General features: G+C 52.3%; 1 protein-coding gene and 1 long non-coding RNA gene across 2 annotated transcripts in view; one reads left to right on the top strand and one right to left on the bottom strand.

Annotated features, from left to right (window-relative positions):
- HS3ST3B1 (heparan sulfate-glucosamine 3-sulfotransferase 3B1) overlaps window positions 1-17563 on the top strand; it is a 36239-nt gene that overhangs the window by 14523 nt on the left and 4153 nt on the right. The gene's annotated exons all lie outside the window — the stretch shown is intronic.
- LOC121015872 (uncharacterized) overlaps window positions 9043-17563 on the bottom strand; it is a 16630-nt gene continuing 8109 nt past the window's right edge. Inside the window, exons 3-4 of the long non-coding RNA XR_005784008.1 lie at window positions 16479-16482; window positions 9043-9057 (exon numbers count right to left, since the gene is read on the bottom strand). This is a non-coding gene — a long non-coding RNA (uncharacterized LOC121015872). The remainder of the gene's footprint in view (window positions 9058-16478; window positions 16483-17563) is intronic.

Genomic DNA, 17563 nt, shown 5'->3' with positions numbered 1-17563 from the left:
CGGACCCTGTGCGCTCTCTGTCCACCTTTAAAAAAGTGCCCCTTTGGGGCGCCTGGGTGGCTCAGTCGGTTGGGCGTCTGACTTCGGCTCAGGTCATGATGTCACAGTCCGTGAGTTTGGGCTCCGTGTCAGGCTCTGTGCTGACAGCTCGGAGTCTGGAGCCTGCTTCGGGTTCTGTGTCTCCCTCTCTCTCTGCCCCTCTCCTGCCTGCCTTCTCTCATTCTCTCTGAAAAATAAAACGTCACAAAAAAACAACCTGAGGTGTCATCATCCCTTTAACCGCCCCCCTCCTCCTCCCCAGGGTGATAGTGCAGAAAAAGTAAAGAAAGAGAAGGGGTGGGGGGGGGGTGGGTCGCAGTAAATCAGGGGAGCCAGCCCGGGCGGAAAGTTGCTGAGGCTGAGGCCAGGGGAAACCGACTTGCTCATGAGGATTTCAAGTCGGGTCTCGCTGCAAGCTTCTTTAGAAGGCTTCGCCCGGCTGGTGTGCCCTGAGCAGGCTAATTGCTGGTTCAGCGTTCCTCCAAGAAGCTTATGTCTGCTTTCAAAGGTGAGGGCCCCGTCTCTGCTTGCTGGTGCAGGGGGGCGGGGGTGGAGGACGAAGTGTGTCTTATTGTATCAGAGCACCAGCAGGATTGCTCACACCCGGGACAGAAGGCTAAGGTCTCTGGGAAATAACCGTTCACTAGCCGCACATAAACATCAGCGCCCTTGAGCTGCAGAGGGAGCCAATCACTTTAAAAAACAAAACAAAAACAACCTTGCATTTTCCCTTTTGTTGTCTGGGGCCCAGGGGGAACCCTTGAAAGCGGTCTTACTACCCACGGCACCGGAAACGAAGGAAACTTGAAGATGAGGTGTCCCTGGGAAAGAAGGCGAGTGGAACCTTTTAACGGAGAGGGAGAGGGGGATTAATTTACCTGTTTGTACCAAACTTAAGTTACGGGAGTATCTGGATTTCCCCTCCAAGCACTCTAAACTTGCTAGATAGAATGACCTTCTTATCTGCAGATACGCTTACCATCGACTCCTTGTATTTGGGGACATTCTAACACCTGTTTGCATCGCCTCCCTCACCTCTGCCCTGGGCTCTCGCTTACAGGGGGGGGGATGTCTGGCGGGGGCTTTTCACGTGGTCTGGAGGCGCGGGCCGTTTCACACCAGAGTGGGGGCCCCCACTGACACGGACTTGACCAGCTTTTCATTCTTATCGCGCTTCCCTTCCTATAAAGTTACGTATGTTTTAGCGAGATATTTAATACCCGGCTTCTCTTTCTGTGGGGCCTTCTGGAAATCGGGCAGTAAGGCAGACTCCTCGCCAAGCCATGGCCAAGGCATCTGGATGGTAGAAAGAGGTGTGGGCTGAGCACTAGGGGATGGGGTAGGGCAGAGGGAGTGTCGGGATGGGGAGTGGAAAATGGCTCAGAAGTTGAATGTTATGTTGGGAGCGAAGCCTTTATCTTACTGGCCAGAGGGATTTGTTGGGGGGGAGGGGGGCGCGCAGCTGAGCCTCCCCTACTGAAGAAATTTACAGATGCTTACGTGAGTTTTGCCCTTGAATTCTTTCCGTGCAAGCATCTGCTCCCCGGGGTACTCATGAGAAGGGATGGGGCTCTCTTTGTCACTTACTCCAGACCCCACCTCTCCCTACTGCCTCCCTGGGTAATTTGGATGACTGTCCCGGAGGGCCTTTGCTCCGTGGTCTGAATTGAAGTGTTGGGGGAGCCTTGTCCACGTCAGCGTGGAAAAGTGACTGCAGGTATCCGTCCCATGTGGCTTAGGGGCTGCATTTCCCTGGGGGGGGGGGGTGTGGGGAGGCAGGGGGAGGGCTCAGGAGAGCACAGCCAGGGGGCTCCTGATGAGGGGTCTGCCCCATGCACCTTTCTCCTTCCCTCTGCCTTTCTTTTGCTCTGTCTCGTCTGGTTCCGTCATTCACAGTTATCCTTAGCCTTGTGTTTTCCTCCTGTCGCAGCTGGAAACAAATACAGAATGTGGCTCGTGGCTTTTTGTGTCTGTTCTATAAAAAGAGCATTTGCCGGGGAGCACATGTGCTGGCTTCCTCAGGACTTAAGCTTTTGTGCGTTTTAAGGTCTTTGATCAAAGAAGCCACCTCATCTGAACCCAGATGGTGTCTTTCGGGGATGTCAGTTGTGGGCGGGAGGGGGTGCATGGGCCCACCACCTATTGGTGCCTGTGCCCTGTGGCTCTTCGGCCTCCACCTGTGGCACATGGATGGTCCGTAGGTCCCCCCAGGCTCGAGGTGCGTACCCCGCACGAGCAGACAGCAGAGGTCCGGCTGCAGGGAAAGATAACACCGAGCGTTTGCACCGTTCAGGCCCAGCCGTGGGCTTTGGGTCCTACACGTTCGGCCCCACTCAGCGTTAAGCACGTGAGTGCCATGAAGAAGCTTCCAGCTGCTTGTCACTTACACTCTGACGTGGATTTGGTGCTGTTTCGTGGCCATGGCAAAAATCCTTGGGCTTCTCTGTGCTCGGGGGCGCGGATTGAGGGGACCGCCGGGAGGAAGCCAGTGTCAGGGACAGCCCTGAGGACCGTGTCCCCTGGAGCCCAGCGGCAGGGACGGAGAGCTAGGGAGGGCTTCCCTTAGCTCCGGGTACACGTGACCGTCCACTGGTGTTGCTTTTTGTTCCCGATGCTGCGTAGATCTGATTAATTTACGGAGCATCTACCCTGTGCCAGACTCTGGGGCTGCAAAGATGTGTTCATTTCTGAGATGCTGTTGCGTGTTTGTTTTATCAGCCCGGCGGGAGCCTGTCCTCGTGAAATTTGCATTCTCCTGGGGAGGCGGGCAGTAAAGGCATAGCAGGTGAACGAATAAAACTAGAATACTCCCACTGATAAGAGCCAGAGGAAAAGTAAAACAGGACGGGGCATTGGAGGGTTAGCGGGGAGGAAAGAGCTGCTTTAATTTTAGGCAGGGGGTCTTTTTCAAGAGGTGATGTTGAGGAGAGGCCTGAATGAAGAGAAGGGGTGTCCGAGGGTCCAGGAGGTGGGAACCTGCCCCCAGAGAAGGCATTGTGACCGCAGTGAAGAGATCAAAGGAAGTTGGGGGGGCGGGGAGGGAGGACAGAGAGGAAGCTCTTTATGTTCTTAATGAGGATGCCAGTTGGGGGCTCTGTGAATGGGAGGGCCGGGATCTGACCTACTTTTTTAGAAAAACCCTGACCACCCCATAGAGACTGGCCAGGCAGAGTGCGGCTGCGGGCAGGGGTTGAGATGGCTTAAGTACAGTGGACCTTGATGGATGCAAAAATGAGAGGCCTGGTTAAGGGGCGCCTGGGTGGCTCAGTAGGTTAAGCGTCTGACTTCGGCTCAGGTCACGATCTCGCGGTCCGTGAGTTCCAGCCCCGCGTCGGGCTCTGTGCTGACAGCTCAGAGCCTGGAGCCTGTTTCCGATTCTGTGTCTCCCTCTCTTTCTGACCCTCCCCAATTCATGCTCTGTCTCTCTCTGTCTCAAAAATAAATATTAAAAAAAAAAAAAAAAGAGGCCTGGTTAAGGCAGGAAAAGATTGCAGAGGGAGACCTGTGCTGGATGGGGAAGGATCTCTACTGGGAAGGCCTCAGAGAGGAGGGGGCACCCTAGTTAAGGTTTTGACGGGTGAATAGGAGTTTGTGTGCAGACCATGCGGGGAAAGGGGTCTTCTTGGCAGAAGGAATACAGGTGGAAAGGCAAGGAGGTCTACGTGAAAAGGTGTGGATGTGGGGAAGGATGGGCAGAGGAGAAACATAATAATTAGGGTAGGACAGCGTCAGAAGGATTGATGTCTTTGGTGAGTGAGCCTTAACTTCATGACTTCAAAGTGCCATTGGTAGCACTGTTTATCCTGCACCTTCCCCCCCTTCTCTCTCTCTCTCTCTCTCTCTCTCTCTCTCTCTCAAGTATTTCAACTTGGAAGTGGGATTTACAAGATGCCGTCGAGTAGCGTTCAACGGGCATCGCTCCCGCCAGCGATCAGAAGAGAAGCCGCCCAGAAAACCCGGCAATTGCCAGAGATGCTCACAGGATGTGTTCCGGGACCCACGTCCCCTAAGCCGGTTGCTTTTTTGCTTGTCTGGATGGAGCCTTTCATTAGGGTAAAGCCTAAAGCCATGTAATTAGAAATTCCACCGCTTGGCTCTCCGGACCTACAACAGAACAGCTCCGTGGACTCTCGGCTCCAGCATTCTTAGAAGCTGAGCAGGGCCGGGCGGCTGGTGCCCAAATGCCAAACCTGGTAATTAAGAGGTGGCTTGGCAGGCACACACCTGTTCTGGGTGTGCAATTAGTGCCTGCCGCCCTTGTTACTGGAGGTTGTACCTCTGCACCGACCCCTGGGGGGGGGTTGTAGGGGGTGGGGGGGGGTACGTATGTGTCGATTTCCCCCCTCCCCCTCTCCTCTTCCCACCCCCTTTCCTTTCTTCTTTACTCATCTGAAGCCATCTTTCTCTGTTTTGTTTTTTTCTGGATGCCACGTTTCCGATCGTTTAGTCCCAAGCCGCCCCTCTCGGGATTCCACCAGGAGCAACCCCGGTTTTATCCGAAAACCAGAGTAAGAGTAGCTTTCGCGCCTTTTGCCGTCGCCGTCTTTTCTTACCGTTCAGGAGGGCCGTTGCAAAGAAGGGGACCAGCTTGGAAGGCCAGAGGGGAATGATGCTTGGGAGGAGAGCATTTGGTGGTGTGGGGTTTTTTTTGTTTTTGCTTTTTTTGGTTTTTTGTTTTTTTCCCCAGGAGTTGCTCATCAGATACTTTTCCAGTCTGCATTCCTGGTTTATAGCCAGGCTAATTTAATTTCCAACTGAGAGGCTACTCCCCATATGATGGTAATCTCAAATAGTTAATGAGCTAGAAGAAGAGGCAGCCTATTGAATTGATTCGCGGGGCTCAGCTCAGCGGTTTCTCAGTACTCATTTATCAGCCTGTTTGTTTCTGGGTTTGGGAGGCTCGTGCAGCCTGGCACGGCCTCCTGGATCTCCCCGCTCCCAGAGGTGGATTGAGCTGTGCCTTCTGGCCTCTGGACATTCGGAACCAGCTTGCCTTTCCTTTTCACGCCTGGCTCCCTCAAAGGGAAGGAGAGCCGAGGAGATAACCTTGGGTCCGTGCGTCTGTCTAGGACACCTGTAAAGCACACCAAGAAAAATCCTGAGTCTCCTTTCCTTCACTCCGGCCAGGAGGGCGCGTATCACCGGCAGAGCCTTTTGGGCCCGCTGCTTTGAGCCGCGCTGCCCTGTCACACGGGTCCTAGGATCTGGGGTGAGGGCTTTCCTCCTGCAGAAAGCCGGCACCGCCGAAGAAATTAAAGGCTCGAATGCGCACCGGGAACAGTGACAGAGGAATTAGGGCCATGCTTGGGAGAAGCTGATCTGATTATTTTCGTTTGTGTGATCATTTGTTTCAGTAGGGTTGAGTTGAGAAATGAACTCGAATAAAAAGCATAAGAGCACGAGTGCGGGGAACCAGTAAGAGGTTTAGCTCCTAGTTTCTAAGTTAATCTCTCTGCGAGCGTGCGCACGCACACGCGTTTATTGAATGCAAGTAGGTTTATTTCATTATAATTTATGCCCCATGTAATTCCCCGAATTAACTTAAAACCAAGCCTTTTTATTTCTTATCATCAGAAAAGGCGAGAAGCTGGAAACCTTTTAGGAAGCGGATGGGTGCTACCAGATGGGTCGGTGGGTCAGGTGGATGACTGCTGTGTTGGAGCCTTTTAATCCTGGGGGCCCTTAGAAGTGTCGAGAACTGGGATGGACAGTGAGATCCGGAGCTGAACATTCTGATGTTCGATGCCAGGCTCTGCCATTGCCCCGGGTTTGATTTGGGGCGGCCCCGTTTAACCACCCCCAGCCTCAGTCTGCCCATTTCAAAGATGGCGCACCCTGCCCATTTCAAAGATGGCCCCTGCGAAGGTTGGTGTTGGAGAGGCAACCAGATCCTGGAGACACATTCCTTTCTGGTGAGTAAAGTGCAGAGTCAGTCTCAGAATTGACCTCCTCATGGTCAACGACGAGAGAACCATCTTCTGACAAGATGCCTCTTTACTAGAGGCAGTTGTTTTTCTTTGTTTCATTCTTTTTTTAACATGTATTTATTTTTGAGAGAGAGAGAGAGAAAGAGACCAAGTGCGAGCAGGGGAGGGGCAGAGAGAGAGAGAGAGGGGGAGACCCAGAATCCAAAGCAGGCCCCAGGCTCTGAGCTGTCAGCACAGAGAGCCTGACACGGGGCTCGAACTTGTGACCCATGAGATCGTGACCTGAGCCGAAGTCGGACACTTAACCGACTGAGCCACCCAGGCGCCCCCAGTCATTTTTCTGTTGCCTGAACTTTGAGTATTACAGTGATCAGTGTCTTTGTGGCTTCCCAAGGCCACGCGCAGACCCATCATTAAGCCAGCCCATCATCGGGATCCGTGCTAAAATACGGAGGTGTGTCCCATTTGTAGGCAAAACCTTAGCGGGGTGGTGAGCAAAGCTCACGGGGCCTAAGTGTGATGCTGACGATATTACGTGGACGGAGAATGAGTGTCCCCTGGGCTCTGGCCACTGACCTAATACACCAGCCATCCCAGTTGGACTTCCTACCGTAAAGCAGCAGACTGGTGGCTGGGACATTGCTGTCGGGGTCAGGGCGGGGAGGGGTCATCACCATTGTGTTGGGATATTTCTGTTGCCTTCTGTTGCCTTCCTCCGACGGATACCATATTTGTCTCCTAAAGATTCCAGATTCGTGGAGAGCGATGGGTGGGGCCCCGGCTTTAGGGAGCTTCTTTCTACACTCAGATGATTCCGAGTCTCAACTTGTTACCCAGTAGTGGCACCTGCCTCCAAATGACGAATGAATCAATGCGCATTTAGCGAGCACAGGGGTGGGGGTGGGGGGCGGTGGGGAAGCAGGGGAACTGCCCTTTGGAGGGGTTGGAGCTACACTAATTTCCCAAACGTGCTAATGGGGCAGCAGAGGGCCACACGTCTCTTGTTCTCTCCTTTAGGTGGTGTTTGCTCAGGGGCTTAAGTGCCCTGTGTTCCCAGCCCCCGGGATTTGGAAGTGGACTCATTTGGAAAAGTAGCAGCTTAAAGGCCTTTCTTTGGTTTTGTCCGTGAATGGAGAACACCACTGAGCCTCTCAGGGAGTGGCGGCCCACTCTCGGCACCCTGCCTCTGGCTCGCCTCCCAGAGAGACCGCCCGCCCACCCCAGGCTGACCCACCTGCCCAGAATTGGCCTTTCCGGGCCAGAATTCTAGCCAAAATTTGGGGGTATAGTTATCTGCGTTCTCTCAGTTTCTGTTTTCATATATATATACACACACATACACACATACATATGGACACAAAAACCTAAATCCTTGTTTGTTTAAAACACTTCTTGGGTGAGAACCTACATTTTGCTGCTGACTCTTCCCCCCCCCCCACCCCCATCACTCTGTGGGAAGCTACAACTTAATGCCCATGAATTCAGAGCCCATTAGTGCCATGCGCCACCCCCACCCCCCCCAACCTTGCTTTAAAAACTGCAGATGATCTGGGGGTGCCCGGGTGGCTCAGTCGGTTGAGCGTCCGACTGGGGCTCAGGTCATGATCTCGCGATTCTCCCTTATTGAAAACATACTTAAGGTGATTTCTTTTTATTTTTTTTGAGAAAGAGAGGAAAAAGTACAGCAGGGGAGGGCTGGGGGTGGGGGGGGAGAGAATCCCAAGGAGGGCTCCGCACTGTCAGCACACAGAGCCGGATGCAGGGCCCGAACGACCCTGACCTGAGCTGAAACCCAGTCAGATGCTTAACCGCCTGAGCCACCCAGACGCCCCTTATTTCACTCACGATTAATGAGAGAACCAGACAGGTGTTACCTGTGGTTCCGAGGAGACGTCAAAAGAACATAAATTCACTTGGAGTAAAGAAACGTTGCTGTGACTTTAGAAAGAGGGTGGGAATCGGGCTTTTTTCCCCAAGCGGTGGGAAGTGGAGAAGGAAATCCACAGAGCCTCCCCCAGAAAGCGTTTCTCCGAATGCCTGTGGTCAAGAGCTATATTGCATCGCTGTGTTGTTAATTTAGAATTCCTAGAGTTGCAGAATATTTCAAAGGCAGTAAAAGCCTAGAGTCAGCTAACTGGAAGGAAGACATCCCCCGCCCCCCCCCCCATGTGGGAAGTTTTTTTTTGTTCTTTTTAATTTTTTTATTTTTTTTTTTTTTTAATGTTTATTTATTTTGGGGAGAAAGCGAGAGAGGAAGAGACCGAGAATCCCAAGCAGGATCCCAGCGCTCAGTGCAGAGCCCGACGCGGGGCTCGAACTCATGAACCATGAGATCACAACCTGAGCTGAAATCGGGAGTCAGATGCGCAACTGACTGAGCCACCCGGGCGCCGCTCTTGACGTCTCCTTGTATCAGTCTCCAGTAGGACTCCCGGAGCCCAGATCTGTGCAATATGTGTTGCTGGGAAGCTCCATCGGCCACACTCCAAATAGATCTCTGTGCCACTCCCCTGCTCCGTCTGATGTGGCTTCCCACCGCCTTAGATCAAATCCAGCTTCGGTCTAGCATTTGTCCATTTACCCACTTACCTACTTCATTCATCAAACTCTGGGGCGCCTGGGTGGCTCAGGCTGTTGAGCATCCAACTTTGGCTCAGGTCATGATCTCACGGTTCACAAGTTCGAGCCCCGAGTGGGGCTCTGTGCCAGAGCTTGCTTTGGATTCTGTGTCTCCTTTTCTCTCTCTCTCTCTCTCTCTGTCCCTCCCCCACTCATACTCTGTCTCCCAAAAATAAATAAGCATTTTTTAAAAATTAAAAGAAAACAGCCCACTTATTGTTGCCACAGTGAAAATAATGCACAGTCCATTTCTTTGGGCGTCGGGATAGGAGATCATCACCATTTTCCTTCTTTTTTTTTTTTTTTAATGTTTATTTATTCTTGAGAGAGAAAGAGAAAGTACAAGCTAGGGAGATGCAGAGAGAGAGAGACAGAATCCGAAGCAGGCTCCAGGCTCCGAGCTGTCAGCACGGAAGCCCGACCAGGGCTCCAACTCGTGAACCTGGAGAGGATCTGAGCTGAAGTTCAGACGCTTAACCAACTGAGCCACCCAGGCGCCTCTGAGGTCATCACCGTTTTCCAACCTGGCCCCAAACAGTAACTTCTCATCCCAGGTTGCGTCCTCTTCTCTTTGGATATCTGCAAATGGCTTCCAGTCATTTAGCCTCAAGCATTGCTGGCTCATTTACGTTCATTCATTCATTTACTTGTTCATCAAGCACATTATTTGCACATCAAGCACATCCATTTTTTTTGCTGTTTTGTGTGTCTTTTGAAGATAAAGGTCCTCGGGGCGCCTGGGTGGCTCAGTGGGTTAAGCATCTGGCTTTGACTCAGGTCATGGTTTCAGAGTTCACGGGTTTGAGCCCCATGTTGGGCTTTGCGCTGACAGCACGGACCCTACGTGGGATTTCCATTCTCTTATTCTCTCCCCTTCTCTCTGCCCCTGCTCCACTTTCTCTCTCTCTCAAAGTAAGTAAATAAACTTAAAAAAAAAAAATCCTTAACATTCACAATCCGAACAGATACGAACAAAACATGGAGGGCGGTAAGATTGTACCAGACGTTTTGTTCTTAGAAATAGTCATTAGGCTTAAAAATAGTTACAGGGTTAGTGTTCCGCTCAGGCTGATGCAGGGTAAAAGGCTAATCTGACTTGTAACTCTTAGCAGCCTCTCTCACTCACCATTTAGTTATTTGATCTCTTTGGTGCTTAAAGTTTTGTTCCCTTGGGGGACTTGCGGTGTCTAAAAGCACAGAACTGCTAGAAATGTTAAGACTCACCAGGCAGGCAGGCTCATCCACCAAAAACTTCTCATTGAATGTAAAAAATCACCATGGGACACACACTCCCTGGAGCGTAGCATCAGCCTCCCAACACGTTCCATCCCTCCTGTCCTTCCTTGGACATGAAATCCACAGTCAAGTTGGACTCTACAATCTGTTCCAAATTTATTGCTTTTCTATATTAAAAAAAAAATGGCGGACCGTGACAAAGAACGGATGGGAATTGGGGAAGTTGGACTTTTCTTCTGCTGAAAACGGACCCTGGTGAACTTCCATGCTTTTTAAGCTGAGAATTCCAAAACGGTTGGGGGGTGGGGAGTTGGGGGACTTTGGTGAGTGTCTCTGGGGTTTCCATCGGCAATGTGGTGCCACTCATTTTCTTGAGACCCCTGTGTGTCAGTGTCAAGGACTTGGTCAAGCCCAACTGATGACGGTCAGGAGTGTGAGATAAGAACCAGCAATTTTTTCTTTTGTCAGCAGTTTCCTCTGAAGTTTATCCTCTCCCTTGGATATTCTCTCTGGGTAGAAAGTACTTCTTTTCTTCTCTAAAACGTTCTTGAGCTATTTAAAGCCTGCGATAAGGGACGTTTATTTGTAGTCATTTCCTTTTACTTTAGCTTGACTTCAAACTTACATCTCGGGATTTTTATTGGCCTAATTCACTTTATACGGTTTTCAGTTGATAACCATAAAACGGGGTCCTGTTTGTTATCTTGGACTTCAGTCTAGAGTTGACTGGGATTTCTCTGGTCCCGAACTCCTACTGGCCGCACAGCCGGGAGGCAGGAAGGTAACTGATGATATCAAGTCTACACTAGGTGGGTCTGGTTTCAGCCAGTTGGGCTATTTCTTTCCTTCAGCCTCAGATGGACCCCCGCCCCCAAACTGTGGCTGGTTTGATCCTTGTAAACATTCTCTGCCACGTTTAAAAAAAAAGGAAAGAATCTTCCCAAGTAGGTTGTGTTTCTATTGTATTAAAGGCTGCCTCATTTTCCATTCTTCTGTGGCTTGGATCACCACACTCATTCATTGAAGTCAACCCAAGAATGGGCACTCGATATTCCTTTGTCTCTGATGTCCTACCAGGGGACTAGGAGAGAAGGTGCAATCATGAGCTCTTTTATAGCACGAGTGGAGAATTAAGGGAAGCTGAGACTTCTTCAGATAGCTTGTTTTTTCATGAGCCTTTGAATTTGAGAACCAGTTTAGTATTTTCTTTTTCCTTAGCAGTATTTCCGCAGAAATACCCCTAGGATTTACAGCCACATGCCAGAGGAGATAATAAAGAGATACGAGTGGGGTTCATTCCACCTTACCTTTGGGTAGGGTCGTGCTGCTTTAAGAGCTTTTATTCACCTGCAAATGACATCCAATTTTATTATTATTATTATTTTCTTGTAAACTAGGCAGGACAAATCTTTCCCCTTTACAGATGAGGAAAGGCAACTCCGAGATGTTAGGCACTTTGCCGGAGGCCACACAGCCTGACCCTGAACCCTGCTTTTCTTTCCAGCCCACCAGGCACCAGGCTATTTAATAAGCGGGTGCATAGATTCAGGGCCCGTTGAACATTGGCCTCTGTCTGAATTCCACCCCAAGGTGTTGTTGGCCTATACCGGTGCCCCTGAGATGTAGTTAATGCATGTCAAAGAAACAGATCTCTCCATCCGGGTTCGACTTCACCCCTGCCAGCTTGGGTCAGACCACTGCTGGCTGAACAGGAAATGGAGGAGGGGTGCGGTGGGGAGAGATGGAGATGATCAGCGTCATTTTTCAGATTCTGAGAGCCCAAGAACATCCTTTTAGACGAACCCATTAACTTGCATATAGAGGGAAACCGAGCCCAAAGCTTTGAGTGCCTTCCTGTCCAAAGCGGGAGCCAGAATGCACAGCCTCGTGTGCTCTGTAGCCTCTGCTTTTTTTTTTTTTTTTTTAACAGTCTTAGAAAGCCCCCTCCCCCTGCCCCCCTGCCCTGTGTGTTCCCTCCCCCAGCTTCCCGGGTAAGGGGTAGTGCTTGCCCTTCGCTCTGTGTCCACAGCTAGTGCTGTTTTCTGCAGCTCTTGGGCGGGGGCCTGTTTACAAACATTTGCACCGAGTTACCAAGGGCACAGGGAAGGCAGATTGTCTCGGGATGAGGCAGGGAGCGATTTACAGGAGCCTGTGACACAGAGGAGGCGGGCCCTGTGCTGCCAGGCAAGTGCGGCCCCTTTTTCTGGGCCGGGGGCGGTGGGGGGGGCGGTCCCTGTCCGCCCCACCAGCAGCCCCCCCCTAACCCCCCCCCCCCCCCCCCGCAGTGCTGAGGCTTCCCTGCCCCAGGAGCCTGTGCCAGACCCCCAAGCCAGCGCTGATCAGAGACCACCGCCTGGCGCCTGGCCCCGTCGCCGCCCAGGAAGCCTTGCAAAGCAGGAGCAGGACCGCGTCACCTCGGGCTTTGCTCACTTGGGGTCAGGTGCCCCCCTCCCCTCCTCCACGCTTGGTCCTCTGCCCTGTCCCTCTCCGCCCCACCAGCAGGGCTGGATTAACTTTCTTAAAAAGTCCGCTTCCCTGAAAACTCTTTTTCTTTCTAATGATAAAAAAAAAAAAGTGCGTGTGCGTGTGTGTGTGTGTGTGTGTGTGTGTGTGTGTGTGTGTTTCCGGGAAATGGGACACGTTACTCTGGTTGCACAGGATTGGTCCCGGCACACAGTCAGGTCCAATAAACGCAGGAGCGGTGCCCCAGAGAGCTCATCACAAAAGCCTATTAGCTTCTAATTGAAACCCTCTCTCCCTCCCCCGCCTCCACTTACCCCCCCCCCCCCCCCAGCCCCTTCCAGGAACAGGAACTCAGGCCTTTGTGAAGCAGCGTCTATAACAGAGGATTCTGCCAAAAAGAAAGGCATCTTGAGTTGACCCAAAGGACCGAGATGCTCTTTTGCGCCCCACCCCCTTATGGCATTCAGGGGCTTTTCATTTTCTGAGCAGTATTGAAATTCTAGGACAATGGAGGCCAAATCCTTGCAGTGGGGGTTGGGGTTGGGGGTGGAGAAAGGAGAGGGGAGGGTTGCAGGAGGAGGAGGCCTGGGGGAGTCCAGCCTTTTGTTACTTTTCTTCTTTTCTACCCATTACCTTAAAAAAAAAATTATAAAAATAAAAGGAAGGGGGAAAAGGCCCCAGTAAACTTTGTAATGAGTCATGACATCACTTCCGGCAGCCCTAGCGATCCGGCTTGGGGACCCGGGAGACCCCGAGAACAGCAGACTATTTACAATTTCATTTTAAATTATTTTTAAAACCCTCCCAAAGGAGTTCTTTGATATGCAAACATCTCCCCCAAATGGAGATAATTATTTATGGAGATGTGGCTCTTTGAACGGGTGGGCTTTGAGGCTCCCTAGGAAAGGAAGAAGGTTCCAGATAAGGAGGGGCCAGAGCTGATACGCATCTCCCGCCCACCCTTCCTCTGGCCTCCCTCGGGGTTTTGGGGGGGGGCGGTTAGAAAGCGGCTTTAAAGAAGAAACTTACCCAGAGTTAAGACCCACTGTTGGGAGTTAAGGTCTCTCCAGCGTTGTCCACAGTCAGGGTTTCTAGAAGTTTCTTCCCTGTCCACGGGTGCCTGGGCTTTCTGTAGGAGAGGAAAGGGGAGGCTGATAGGCTGCAGCTTGTGTGTGTTTGACCCTGGAGGTGCGCTATAACTTACAAGGTGACGAGATGGAAAGACACGGGGGGGGGCGGGGGTAGTTTTTTTAGGGGGTGCCAGATAATTAGGGTTGGTAAGAGAGGCCCCCAGAAGAAGGTACGAGATTAGCCCACACTTGTTACCAAAGTCCAGCGACCAGGACCGTAATGACCCAGGGACCTCCTCTTTCCCTTCCCTCTGAAAATGCTTTAATGTGGCCTAAGGTACCAAGTGCCCAAGAAACCTGGGGGAGACACCCCCTCCCCGCAACCTGCCAGCGACTTGTCTTCCAGCTTTGAGCTTGCCGCCCCCCCCCCCTTCCTGTCCTGTCAAGTTGGCCTCCCCGCAGTGGGGATACTGAGGCATTTAGCTAGCACTGAGCCTGAAGTAAAGCCCCCAGCTGATGGCTCTGGCTCCTTCCCTTCCTCCCCTGGGGAGTAGAGGGGCTTGGACAGCCCCAACTCTGCAAGATGAGGGGACAGAGCAGTCCCATTCCTAGTGATCCAGGTGTCCTTCCATAAAATAAAGACTGTGTGTGTGTGGGGTGGGGGGGTTGCATATATTTTCAAGGCAGAAAGCTTGACATGTTTCTCGGACCTTGTCTCGTATGTCTTAAGAATCTCGGTTTTTCTTTTTATCCTGGGTGGTTGGGGCAAGGGGGTGGTGGTGGAGGGGCCAGAGTGGACCGGGCCACGCAGCTGGGCTCCCTGCGTCCCAGGAAGAGCCCTCAGCTCAGAGGGAGAGTGAGTGTAGACGGACTGGACTGTGGCTAGAAGGCGACAAGTCCCCATAGGGTGGTGGCCTAGGCTTAGGGGTGGGAGGGCGTGAGACCCCATGAATTCCCCAAGGAGGAAACCACCGCTCACAGAAAAGAAGCTGAAGCCCGATGAGATCCTCAGGGTCCTTTGGGGTTCGTGTTGCGGCTTCAAGTAAATTTCATTTTTTGAGACCAGTTTCGGGTTCGTGGCAAAATTGAGGGGAAGGTGGGGAAGGTGCCGAGATTTCCCTTAGACACTTCTCCCCCCCCCCCCCCCCCCACACACACACACACACACACACACACACACACACACACACGGGACCATCCCCCACCATCCACATCGTCCACCTGAGAGGGACATTTCTTACAGCTGATGAACCTGCCTGCACACGTCGTAGTCTCCCAAGTTCCAGTTTTCGGTAGGGTTCATTCTCGGTGCGTACATCCCATGGGCTTGGGCAGACAGTTTCCCCTGCCCTAAAAATCCCCTGTGCCCCTCACCGTCTGTTCGTGTCGCCTCGCCCCCTAATCTCTGCAGATCCCCCTGTCTTTGCGCGGAGCTGCTGGTACGTGTGGGTTTATCAGGTGGCATTCTACTTGCCTCACCTTTTTTTTTTAACGTTTATTTTATTTATTTTTGACAGAGAGAGACCGGGCGTGAGCTGGGGGGAGGGGCAGAGAGAGGGGGAGACACAGAATCCGAAGCAGGCTCCGGGCTCTGAGCTGTCAGCACAGAGCCCCATGCGGGGCTCGAACTCACGGACCCGGACCGTGAGATCGTGACCTGAGGCGAAGTCGGACGCTTAACCGATGGCACCACCCAGGAACCCCGACTTGCCTTTTGAAGGGGACATCCTTAGGTCCTAGACAGGTTTGGGACTGTGCAGGTATGAGGAGGGAGGTGGTTTGGTTTATTTTATTTTATTTTATTTTGTTGTAGGCGTGGGGGGCATAACCTTTCTAGAAACCTCGATTCTTCTGTTTCGTGAAGCTTGTTCTGTTCTTGCTTTTGCGTTCCGAATTCTCAGAGGCTAGGCTCCCGCTTCTTCAAGGAAAAGCTAAAGTAAATGTAGCAGAACAGGTTCTTGGCTTGTGCCCCAGGAGGGTCACCCTTTGTCGGAATACCCCGAGCCTGGCAGCCTCCTGGTCATACTAACTTTACAGATCGGAAGCTGAGGCCCAACGTGTCAGGGATGCCGCCAGGGAGTCATGCCAGTTAGGAGCGGTACCAGAACCAGAAGAGAGGCCTTCCTGGAGACGAGTTGGTTTTTTTGTCTTTTAAGTCAACGGTTATACCCGTGAGGTCAAAATACCTAAGTCCCGGTTGAGCATTTTCTGATGCATAAGGCTAGACACCAAGGGTGATGAGTTACTTATATGTAAGTTTGAAAGACATTTTTATTTTTAGTTTTTTTAATGTTTATTCATGTATTTAATTTTTTTTTAACGTTTATTTATTTTTGAGACAGAGACAGAGCATGAGCAGGGGAGGGGCAGAGAGAGAGGGAGACGCAGAATCCGAAACAGGCTCCAGGCTCCGAGCGGTCAGCACAGAGCCCGACGCGGGGCTCGAACTCACGGACCGTGAGATCGTGACCTGAGCCCAAGTCGGCCGCTTAACCCCTGGAAGAAATGTTGAAAAAGAAAAAAAATCTTCGTTGGAGTTTGGACAACATGGGGGTATTTCTGCAACCGAGCGAGGCCCTAGTCATCCCGGCAGGGGGAGGAGAAAGGGGCAGGCCGAATGTTCCCTGGTCTCTTCCCCCGGTCTCTTAGGTCTGAGCGGGAGACTGGCCCTCCCCGGCTGACTGTGGCTCACAGCTTTGTCTCCCCACCCTGGAGGGCATTCGCTTCCCTCCGCTTTGCATAAATGTCTCCGGCATCTGCCAGGCTGTGCGGAGAAGGTTACACCCATTTGAATAATCATCCTTTTTATTGTTGTGTAATTTGCCAGTTCAAACAGTAAGTTCAGTTGCTGGACCACGGGAGCAGGGGCGTCACCCGAGGAGAGAGAAAGAGACGCAGGGCAGGAAAATTAGGGCCACATTGGCTGCTGGAGAACATCACTGTTGTCAGGCTTTTTAGAACTCTGGTTCATTCGAGTTTCCTACGCCTTTGGGCCTGAAGGTTTGTTTTTAATTGTTTGCTTTTAGAGGAACATATTAGAGCCAGCCCGCCTGGGGCCTCCGGTACCCTGCTCTGTGGCCCAGCTCTTGGTGGGGGGGGGTCACCGATATTCCCAGAAGATCACTGTGCTGGTCATTGCTGGGTTTTGATGGCGGTGACACGGCTGCCTTGGCATCTGAGGGTTCATTGAAGAAGTGGGGTCCTTTCTGCTCTCTGACCTGGGGGATCTGCCTGGTCGGGATCCCTTAGGCTTGTGCTAAGGGCATTTCTTGTGCATGTGAGCGTGTCTTCCTTGGACTTGCAGCAAAGGCACCGTCCAGCCCTGTGGGCTTCACAAGTGCCCGATGGTGACACGTGCCGCGTGTGGAAGAGGGGGCTGGGGCGGGCACCGGAGGGGGAGATCTGTTCCCACAATCGCTAATATTCCCAGGCTCGGCTGACCGCCGGAGACTGTGGGCCTAAGACGTCTATTGTTTTGAAATCTGACTCCTATTTGAACAGTTACGATCACAGCCCTCTGATTCTAGCACTGAAATACCTATTATTAAGATCCTAATCTAGGAGGGGGGGAGGGGAGGCAGGTATCTATTTAAAGAGAGGGGACGTGTGTGTGGCCCTGTGTGCTCCTCATCAGATTGAGAAGAAACAGGAGGTTGGGAAGGGGAAGGAGCCTCGGAGGGGTGACTGGGCCCCCACCGCCCACCTGCAGGTCGGTGACCTGTGTCCAGGGGAGCCACCCTCTCTCCTTCGGCGTGTTTCTTCATTGGTGAACTGGGGATCGCAGGACACCCCCCCCCCCAGAGGCGCGTCGTGAGGATTAAATCAGATAATGCACGCGAGAGTTTCTCTGCAGGCTCACAAGCACTATATAATTATTAGCCGTGATGATCAGTTTGAGAAACTGGCTTGCATAACGAGCCGCTCAATTAAGCTGCAAACCTCCCCCCTGGCCTGAGGCCGGCTTGTCCTGCTGGGGCCGCTGGGAGGGGCACGCAGGGCCCACGCGCGGGGGAGGGGCTTGCCCTTGGCCATGTCATCGTCTCCTCGTTTCTTCTTGGTACCACTTGTGCCCAGAGAGGTTTTGGGTACCGGGACGGGAAGCCCGGCCGGGGAAGGGAGGGGGGAAGGAGGGAGCCCCAGGAAGAGAATGGAAAAGGCTTCGTTCCAGGACCTGGGGTTGGGGGCGGGGGGGGGGGGGGGGGGGGGGGG

The sequence above is a fragment of the Herpailurus yagouaroundi genome, unplaced genomic scaffold, assembly GCF_014898765.1.
Source record: "Herpailurus yagouaroundi ecotype Mexico unplaced genomic scaffold, PumYag 208, whole genome shotgun sequence".
NCBI classification, from domain to species: domain Eukaryota; kingdom Metazoa; phylum Chordata; class Mammalia; order Carnivora; family Felidae; genus Herpailurus; species Herpailurus yagouaroundi.
The sequence above is the reverse complement of the archived record's forward strand: the minus strand, read 5'-3'. Positions and strand labels throughout refer to the sequence as shown.